At 48.0% G+C, this 10,658-nt stretch overlaps 1 long non-coding RNA gene across 1 annotated transcript in view; it reads right to left on the reverse strand.

Annotated features, from left to right (window-relative positions):
• LOC138297316 (uncharacterized) overlaps window positions 1-7,975 on the reverse strand; it is a 54,203-nt gene extending 46,228 nt beyond the window's left edge. The window contains exon 1 of the long non-coding RNA XR_011204020.1: window positions 7,946-7,975. This is a non-coding gene — a long non-coding RNA (uncharacterized lncRNA). The remainder of the gene's footprint in view (window positions 1-7,945) is intronic.
• Window positions 7,976-10,658: the final 2,683 nt, after the last annotated feature.

Raw genomic sequence — 10,658 nt, forward strand, 5'->3', positions numbered from 1 at the left:
ACTCATAGCAAGATGGTGACGTCCAGAGCTGTTGAGTCGAGGTCTCAGACTTGTAGTGCATGCTTGACGAGGGAGCATGTGTTAAGAAGCAGTGAGGAATCATGAGGTGGTACTTGGGAGAATGCTGGAGCAGGTGCAGCAAGAAAATGATCCATGTTTGTACATGTGGTCAGCTTGGTGGCATGCTGATGATCTTATGGGGTTGAGGGCACGTAGAGTGCTTGCGTTAAACCAGCAGAAGGAGTGAGAACCAGGGTCCCTGGTGCTGGGTGGCGTCCATGCACAAACATGCTTCCCTTTGGCGCACTAGCGTGGCGGCCGTCGTTAAGGAAGAGAGGTATGGAGGCGGTGGTCCAGCGATAAGGAGGTGGGAGAAGCGCTTTGCATGGGGCGGGTGGGGATGCTGGGACACCAGCATTGCGGGGTAAACACAAGAGGGAAAAAACGAAAAAAGGACAGAAAAGCAGCAAGTGAAAGGGAAAAAAAAGGTCCAATTATTATGCCCAGTGGTGCCTCTGAAATGGGGGAGACTTAAAAAAGAGGCCTTTGAAGAAAGTGCAAATAGGACAGGAAGTGCAGTGACTAGTTGCAGACTCGCTAAGGGGGATTATGCATCCATGTGTGGAAAGAATAGCCAGCCCATTTAGATGTGCCAGCTGCACCATTTCATCCTGCCCAGGGTGGGCCATCAGGATATTTATGATCCAGTCACACCTGAGCTCCCTTGGCGTGTGCCTGTCTGGAGGGAATGCACAAGAGATGATGCGTCACCCACCCAAACAGGTAGACATGCCAGTAGGCAGTAAATATTTAAGAAAATAAAACGGCAAATTTATTAATGTGACATTTTCAGCCACACAAATTAATGTTAGACTTGACCATAAGTTGTGATTTTGAATTGCGAGTCCATAGACACCAAAGTCCAAATTTTGTTTTTTTCAATTCGAAATTAGACAGGCAGCTTCAAGGTAACCCTGATGTTAGCTTAAGTGAAAGTTGGGCCTTGCGGTGGTGAAAGACAAGTGTAATAGTTTTTGTATTACCACAACAGGTTAAAATTAAAAATACACGTCCAACTTGCCCCTGCCCTTTGATCTGTCCCAGGCCCACTAAAGGGGTTACATATGTTTTAAAAATAAAGGTTTGAACCTGGAAAGATTTAACTTGACAGATCAAAATGGAAGTTTAGAACTGCACACACAGACTCTGGAATGACAAGCAAGTTATGTTGACCTACTACTTGGATGCGCAATCATTACTGTGGGCGCACTAGTAGCCTTTAATTTACAAATCAAGGGCATAGGTAAGTACAATTTATTAGGGACTCGTAAGTAAATGAAATATGCCAACTGTGTTAAGCATACATCACCATATTTTAAGGCAAGAGCGCATGCACTTCAGCACTGGTTAGTAGTGGTAAAGTGCTCAGAGGCCCGACAACAAGAAAAAGTCTGAGAAAGAGTAGGAAGGCCAACATTTCGGGGTGAACCTTAAGAGAAGGACATTTGACAATAAGCAAAATGCAAAATACATACAGATATTGTATTTGATTCTCATTTTTGAACCACTGTAACAATATATCCTGCAGAAAAAAATATAAACTGAGCAGATAGGATAGATGCTCGTACAAAATACCAGTAGACTGGACTAACCAATTAACTGAAAGAAGAAATTGACTGCCCATACACAATTAAGTTCAGCTGCTAACTGTACATCAACTATATTAACAGGGAAGCTATACTATATGTGAGTTATACTAAGTATGATGATGTACCTCAACTAACCAGTACCTCACCTACTTATCTCAAATGTCTGTAATACAAATGAAGGTCACTCTTCTTGCCATGAAAGAAACAGTAATGGGGCAGATGTCAGACAATACAAGATTGTATAGATCCTCTGAAAAATGGCCATTTAATTTTGGAATCTTTGAGAAACACTGCACTGGTCGCCACCGTACTCTACACCACTCTACTCTGTACTAATACATTCTGCACCAATACACTCTATTCCACTGTATTCTATGACACTGCTCTGTCCCATGCCACTGTACTCTACGCCAGTGCACTCTAAACAACTGCACTGTATGCTGCTGCCCTTTAATCTGCACCACTGTACTCTATGCCACTGTTCTCTGTGCCACTCCACTGACACTACAAAACTGCACTCTATCAATCAATCAATCAATCATTCGATTTATAAAGTGCGCTATGTACCCGTTAGGGTTTCAAGGCGCTGGGGGGGGGGGGGCGAGACTGCTATCGTTCGAAGAGCCATGTCTTGAGGAGTCTCCTGAAGGTGAGGAGGTCCTGGGTCTGGCGTAGTGAGGTCGGGAGTGAGTTCCAGGTCTTGGCGGCGAGGTAGGAGAAGGATCTGCCGCCAGAGGTCTTGCGCTGGATTCGGGGGACGATGGCGAGGGCAAGGTTGACAGAGCGGAGTTGGCGTGAGGGAACGTAGAAGTTGAGTCTGGTGTTCAGGTAGGTGGGTCCAGTGTCGTGTAGTGCCTTGTGTGGGTGGGTGAGGAGTTTAAAGGTGATCCTCTTGTCCACGGGGAGCCAGTGGAGGTCCTTCAGGTGGTGGGAGATGTGACATCGGCGCGGTATGTTGAGGATCAGGCGGGCGAATGCGTTCTGGATGCGTTTGAGTCGTTGGATGTCTTTAGTTGGGATGCCTGTGTAGAGTGCGTTGCCGTAGTAGAGTCTGCTACTGACGAGGGGTTGGGTCACCGTCTTTCTTGTTTCTGTTGGAATACACTTGAAGATTCTGCGGAGCATGCGTAGGGTGTTGAAACAGGAGGAGGAGACTGCGTTGACCTGTTTGGACATGGTGAGAGCGGAGTCGAGGATGAAGCTGAGGTTTCGTGCGTGTCTGGCTGGGGTATGTGGGGGGCCCAGGGCGTTGGGCCACCAAGAGTCGTTCCAGGCCGAGGGAGAGCGACCGAGGATGAGGACTTCCGTCTTGTCGGAGTTTAGTTTCAGGCGGCTGTTGCTCATCCACTCGGCAATGGATTTCAGTCCCTCGTGGAGGTTGGCTTTGGCGATGTGAGGATCTTTGGTCAGGGAGAGGACGAGCTAGGTGTCGTCGGCGTAGGAGAGGATGCTGAGGTTGTGCTGACAGGCCAGTTGTGCGAGGGGGGACATGTAGACATTGAACAGCTTTGGGCTTAGCGAGGAGCCTTGGGGGACGCCGCAGATGAGGTTGGTGGCTTCGGAGCGGAAGGGTGAGAGTCGGACTCTCTGTGTTCTGCCGGAGAGAAACGAGGAGATCCAGTTGAGGGCTTTGTCTTGGATACCGGCTTCGTGGAGACGATTTAGTAGGGTGCGGTGGCATACCGTGTCGAAGGCAGCGGAGAGGTCTAGGAGGATGAGGGCTGAAGTTCGCCGTTGTCCATTTGTTGTCTGATGTCATCTGTGGCGGCGAGGAGTGCAGTCTCTGTGCTGTGGTTGCGTCTGAAGCCGGATTGGGAGGGGTCTAGGATGGAGTTGTCTTCGAGGTAGTGGGTGAGCTGGGCGTTGATGATCTTCTCGATGACCTTCGCTGGGAAGGGGAGGAGGGAGATTGGGCGGAAGTTTTTGAGATCGTTGAGGTCAGCCTTAGGTTTCTTGAGGAGGGGTTGGATTTCTGCGTGCTTCCAGCTGTCCAGGAAGGTAGCGGTGTTGAAGGAAAGGTTGATGATCTTGCGGAGCTGGGGGGCGATGGTGACGTCGGCTTTGTTGAAGATGTGATGTGGGCAGGGGTCAGAGGGAGATCCTGAGTGGATGGAGTTCATAGTCTTTAGGGTTTTGGCGACGTCTACGTGGGTCCAGGTGGTGAGGCGGTCGGTGTGGGAGGAGTTGTTGGGGGTGGGGGTCAGGGGGAGGCGAGGTGTTGAAGCTGTTGTGGATGGCTGCGATTTTCTGGTAGAAGAAGGTGGAGAGATCGTCGCAGAGTTTCTGGGATGGTGGGACGTCGTTGACGTTGGGGTTGGAGAGCTCCTTCACGATGCAGAAAAGTTCCTTGCAGTCGTGTGCGTTGTTGTTAAGGCGTTCTGTGAAGTGGGAGTGTTTGGCGAGTCGGATCAGTTGGTGGTGTTCGCGGTTGGCTTCCTTGAGGGTTGCAAGGCTGTCGGGTGTGCGCTTGAGGATCCATTTTTTCTTGAGTTTCTGGCAGTTGCGTTTGGAGGTGATCAGTTCGTCTGTGAACCAGGCTGGTTTTTTCTTTTCTTGGTTGACGGTGGGTCTCTTGAGTGGTGCTAGGATGTTGGCGCAGTTGAGGATCCATTGTTGGAGGTTGATGACGGCGGAGTCCGGGTCGGTGGGGTCGGGTTGTGGGTTTTTGGCGAGGGTGCTGGTTAGTTGTTCTTCTATGGTGACTTTTCCCCAGCGGCGGTGAGGCGGTAGTGGGGTGCGGTGGTGTTCGTTGTTTTTCTTGAAGGTGAAATGGACGCAGTGGTGGTCGGTCCAGTAGAGTTCGGAGGTGTGGCTGAAAGAGATGTGGTTGCTTGCAGAGAAGAGTGGGTCAAGGGTGTAACCGGCGATGTGGGTGGGTGTGTTGACCAGTTGTCTGAGTCCGAGGTTGGTGGTCAGAGATGCGGTGTTGGCGTCATTGTTGTTCTCCAGGTGGAAATTGAGGTCTCCCAGGAGGATGTAGTCTGTTGAGGCGAGGGCGTGGGTGCTTGCGAGGTCGGAGATGGTGTCGCTGAAGGGGGCTCTTGGTCCTGGAGGACGGTATATGAGGGTTCCTCTGAGGGTAGTGTTGGGGTCCGTGTGGATCTGGAAATGAAGGTGTTTGGCTGTCTTGAGGGTGTCTTCCGTGTGGGTGTGGATCTTGAGGGTAGATTTGTGGGCGATGGCTATCCCTCTACCGATTCCGTTGGTGCGGTCTCTTCTGGTGCTCTTGTAACCGTCAGGGATGGCGATGGCGATGTCTGGGGCCGAGGAGTCGTTCCACCAGGTTTCGGTTAGGAAGGCTACGTCTGGGGCGGTGGTGTCGAGCAGGTCCCAGAGCTGGATGGCGTGCTTTCGTGCCGAGCGTGTGTTGAGGAGGATGCAGTTCAGGTGGTTGGTGTTGGTTGTTGGTTGTTGTAGGCTTCGTTGTTCTGTTGCAGGTAAACTTGCCGGTGCGGCAGGAGAAGGGTCCTTTGGTGTGCTTCGGGGTGACCTGGAAGCAGGCTGTGGATGGGCCAGGGTTGAGGGCGAGGAGTTCGCTGGCCAAGTAGCGAAGGCTGGGGATGCGGGGGCGTGAGGACCAGGGGGGGGGGGCGCTGGGCGCAATCCAGGCGCGGACGCGCAGCGCCAGCCATTAGGAAGGGAGGGGGGAGGGAGGAGCAGCTGGGGGGCGGGAGGGAACGGCGAATGGGGGCGGGCCGCAGGGAGGCAGCGGCAAGGGTAGATCGGCAAGGGGGAGCGCCTAAGGGGCGAAAAAAACAGGGAAAAAAGCAAGGCACAAACAGTAAGGATAAGTTCAAAAACAGTCACAAAATACAATTCTGGCACAAATTACAATCGGGGTACAGCAATCAGAAGGGGCACAACGGGGGCAGAAGCGCAAGGAGGCAAGGCGCTGAAAAAAAGGAAAAAACACTTACAGGACGGCGAAAAGCGGCACAAGGGTCAAGTGAAGCTTAAACAGAGCCCACTAGACACCAGGGATGAGGCGCAGGAGGATGCCTGCGGGTGGAGGAGGGCCTCGAACACGCTAGCAGCAGCGTGGGCGAGGGTCAGGGGCACGAAACAGCAGGGTGGTGCTGCGGACGTGGGGGGCGAGCTCGAGACCTAAAGCAGGTCAGAGGTCGCTCACTCGCGACATGCTGCGCCAGCCATTAAGAAGGGAGGCGGGAGGGAGGAGCAGCTGGAGGGCGGGAGGGAGCGGCGAATCGGGGCGCGAGGGGGGCGGGGCCGCAGGGAGGCAGCGGCAAGGGTGGATCGGCAAGGGGGAGCGCCCAAGGGGCAAAAAAAACAGGGAAAAAAGCAAGGCACAAACAGTAAGGAAAAGTTCAAAAACAGTCACAAAATACAATTCTGGCACAAATTACAATCAGGGTACAGCAATCAGAAGGGGCACATCGGGGGCAGAAGCGCAAGGAGGCAAGGCGCTGAAACAAAAGGAAAAAACACTTACAGGACGGCGAAAAGCAGCACACGGGTCCAGTGAAGCTTAAACAGAGCCCACTAGACACCAGGGATGAGGCGCAGGAGGATGCCTGCGGGTGGAGGAGGGCCTCGAACACGCTAGCAGCAGCGTGGGCGGGGGTCAGGGGCTCGGGACAGCAGGGTGGTGCTGCGGACGTGGGGGGTGAGCTCTAGACCTAAAGCAGGTCAGAGGTCTACACCACACTATTCTTTACTACTGCACTCTATGCCACTACACTGCATCACTGCACCCTATGCCACTGCACTCTAGGCACTATACTCTGCACCAGTCTACGCCACTGCACTCTGCAACGAGTCTACTCTGCACTCTATGACACTGCACCACTCTGCATTACTGTACTCTCTGCCACTCTATTGTATGCCACTCTACCACATGCCACTGCACTCTAAACTACACTGTACACCACTACCTTCTACTCTGCAACATTGCACTCTCCGCCACTGTACAGCAATTTACTCTGTACTACTTCATTCTACGCTACTGCACTCTATGCCACTCTACATCAATCCACTCTACGCAACTGCACTCTACAGCACTATAATCAACTCTGCACTGCACCACTCAACACTACGCCACTGCACTCTCTGCCACACAAGTCTACTCTGCACTCTATGCCACTGCACCACTCTACATTACTGCACTCTGCCACTCTATTGTATACCACTCTACTCCACTCTACTTTGTCCCATGCCACTGCACTCTACGCAAATGCACTATAAACAACTGCACAGTACCCCACTGCACTGTACTCTAAATGAACTTCACGCCACTATGCCACTAACTTATAGCCATGCTAAACAGCAGCCACTCTGGTCAAAACACATTGGCAAAGCCAATAACTCTTGCGTAGACAAGACCTATTGGCTTTGCCAATGCCTGTTAGTACTATGAGGTCGGATGTCCCTGAAAGAACTGTGAATGTGTAAGTCCTTGTTTTAAACATGCAACTGATGCCTCGTCGGGGGTAGTAAACGTTATATAAATACAATTACATCATAATATAGGCTGCTACAAAATGTGCAAATACATTCCAGTTAAATTTAAAAAAAAGTATTTTTCAAATACAGATTTGATTAATATATAGTTTATACCTAATACTAACATTATTTATAACAGTCTAATAAAACCACCCACTCCACAGCTCACCTTGGAACACCATTACAGTATCTCTCTGAAAGAAAATATCTTGGCTATTAGAAAACTTCAAGTGACTCCTTTGGTTAAAGTCAATGCAGGTTTTCAAGCCCCTTTATGTTTGCAGATTTACCAGTTGCCCACGTTTGCATTTCTTCAGGGAAGGAGACCCCCTGGCAAGAAGGCAGTGTCTTATCTATCTGCCCCTCCCTGCCTCTGAGCACAAGAGACCCCCTGCCTTTCAGTCCAGTTGGGGAAACTAATCTGCCTGTAATTTGGCCCTGCCTCCGTTGTCCTTTTGGTGAAAGGCTAAAATTATGGACAAATACCGTCCCTTAACCCTTTCATTGCGGACAACGGGAGGCAAGGCCAAATTACAGGCAGTCCGTGGAAATAACCAACAGGTGGTCCCCCTACTCACAGTAACATTCATGCCTGCGCGCCTGGCCCCACCTAAACAGAGGCTCGCATTTCATAATGCTAATCGCTGTAACTGACATTTATTTAGTGCTCACAAAATGCGTGCGGCGTCCCGAGCTGCTTCTAACGGCCCAATGAGGTGCCGTGACACAGCTCGGGAACAGGTAACTAGTAGAAGGGCAGTGACACAAAAGAAAGTCACTGAAAAAGGAAAGCCGAGATTATATATATAGAATATATAATCGGCACGAGTACTGACCTTAAAGAAGGGGTAGCGCCGCTCCGACGACTCTGTAACGCGGTACTGCTGCTCCGACCGCAATCCGTTGTGCCCCTGGCAATGGCGAGCGTTAAAATGCAAAACGCGCATGCGCATGCGCGTCATCCTCGTTAAAAATTGAAAGCGCGCATGCGCTACAGAACTGCCCGTTGAGGGGAGCCGTTCCAGACGGCGAAATTGTCAAAATCGCCGGTGCGCATGCGCACATAACACAGCCGACCCGATTCGGACGGGGTGCGGCTAAATGCAGAACACCGGCCCGAAGTTAAAAAAAAGATAACGGACAAAGTGAGAAACTGAAGAATGGCGAAAAAATATAGGCGCCATATTGGAATGATTCCTAAGGACATAGTACGGATGACGGACAAAAACGAGAAACTGAAGAACAATGAGAAAACATAGTCGCCATATTGAAATGATCCCTGAGGCTATAGTATGGTACGACAATGTGATGAAAACTAGGTAAAGAGGACTAGGTAGAAATCCGTAATTACAAGATATCACTCTTTAATAAGTCTGTAGAGAATGAGTAAACAAAATAATGTAATAATTACTACATGATGTCAACATAGTCTCTTAATATCTTATGTTGTCCACTCCACCTAGTACTACCAATCCGCCATTTTTGATAAGTTCCTCAAAGCGAAAGCTCCATGCTACAATAAAAAGAATAAAAGTATAGAAAAGGGGTATATGTATAAATTAATCCAAAATACCCCAACCCAAAAATATCTGTTTTGGAGACAATAAAACAGTTCTCCATCGACAAAAACAAACAAAACCTATATAACTGAGCACCTCTAAATAAGTGCTATTTGAAAAAACTATGTACAAATGCAAACATCATTATAAAAAGAAAAGTGGACCAGGCCACAATAAATGTAGCAGCGCAAATAAATGAAACATATTTAAATATGCTTAATCTTTTTTGGGCATGTAGAGCACCCGGGAACCTTACAGAGGAAGGCATTCTCCCAGGGTTCTTTTGTCATTTAATCCTTGATGTACTGTATCTAGAAAATATAGCCAAAAGACTTCTCGTCTTTCTATATCTCTCAGTATCTCCTTGGGATACTGTGATCTTTTCTAGTATGGTCCACCTAAGGTGTTCATTTTGATGGCCCATTTCCACACAATAGTCAACTACGGGAGCTTGAAGGCGCCGATTCTTGTTCGCTGATTGTGTTCACTAAAGCGTGTCCTGAATTGTCTTTCTGTCTCATCCACATAGCCTAAATGACAAGGGCACATGATACAGTATACAACATTAGAAACCATGACTTGGGTCCACATCGATGATTACCCAGAACGGAGTTATGTCCTGTGATACTTTTTTGTACAAATGTCCCTCGTAAGCCTCGCTTGTACCAATTTGTCTCGCAGATTGGAATTTCTTTTGTAGGCAAACATAGGTCTAGGAAGAGGGGCAAACTCTTCATTGGTGTTCAAAATATTCCAATGTCTATTGCTAATTCCTTGTATCTTATTATTGATATTGGAATGTCTAATGACACATACCATCCTGGATTGTTTGTTACTTTGATTTTTTTGATGTGGTTCAAGAAGAGTGTTACAATCATAATATTTAGCTCTTTTATACGCATCCCGGATAACCCAATATGGGTAACCTCTCTGGTAAATCACTGCAGTTCCTCCGAATCCTGAGGAACTGGTTGAATGGGATGCTCTGTCGACAATTGGGATGGTAACTGTTGAAATGCAATAGTGTATTTCTAGCAGTAGGTTTTGTATATAAGGTCACTTCAAGATGTCTCTCTACCTCAAAAATTAGGATGTCTAGAAATTCTACCTTTCGATTGTCAATATGAGGGGTAAACTTAAGATTATTATCACATAAGTTAAGACACTCAATGAATTCCTGGAGGTGGTCCACATCCTCCTCCAAGATGAAGAAAATGTCATCGATGTAGTGTCCCCAATGGGTAATATTTTCAAAGAATGGAGCAATTTCGTTATATATGTATTTAGTTTCAAACAGACCCATGTAGATATTTGCCACACTTGGGACACATGCAACTCCCATGCTAACTCCCTTGATGTGTCTATATATATACACATATATATATATCTCCATCAAATTCAAAGAAGTTATCCTCCAACACTATTCTGAGATAATTCAAAATAAAGTCAACAGGGACATTAGTATTTTCCTCCAACAGCAACAGTTGCACCACCTTATACGCTTCCTCTTGGGGGATATCAGTCTACAGTTCTTCAATATCCAATGTTACCAAAAATGCTCTGTCTGGATTGAATTCTAGTCCTTCTATTTTCGTTATCACGTCTCCCGTATCCTTGATGTAAGAGGGAAATTTGGCAATCAAAGGTTTAAGAAAACAATCAATATACTTGGATAGTGGTTCAGTAGCGGAACCGATAGTAGAAACAATAGGCCTGAGGGGAGGGTTATCAACCTGGTTGTGTGTTTTTGGTACCCCATAGATAACAGGGAGTTTAGGTTTGTTAACGTTAAGGAAATCGGCCTCTGATTTGGAAATAGCGCCATTCAACATGCCCCTATCGCATAGTGTCTCAATCTTAGAACAAATGAGTACATTCGGATTAGCTCTTATTTTTTTATACTGTTCTAGAACTAAAAGCATGGTTTTCATTTTTTGTTTATATTGTTCAGTATACAAAAGAACAATGCCCCCTCCTTTGTCACGCGGTT

This window comes from Pleurodeles waltl, chromosome 5 (genome assembly GCF_031143425.1).
Source record: "Pleurodeles waltl isolate 20211129_DDA chromosome 5, aPleWal1.hap1.20221129, whole genome shotgun sequence".
Classification (NCBI taxonomy): domain Eukaryota; kingdom Metazoa; phylum Chordata; class Amphibia; order Caudata; family Salamandridae; genus Pleurodeles; species Pleurodeles waltl.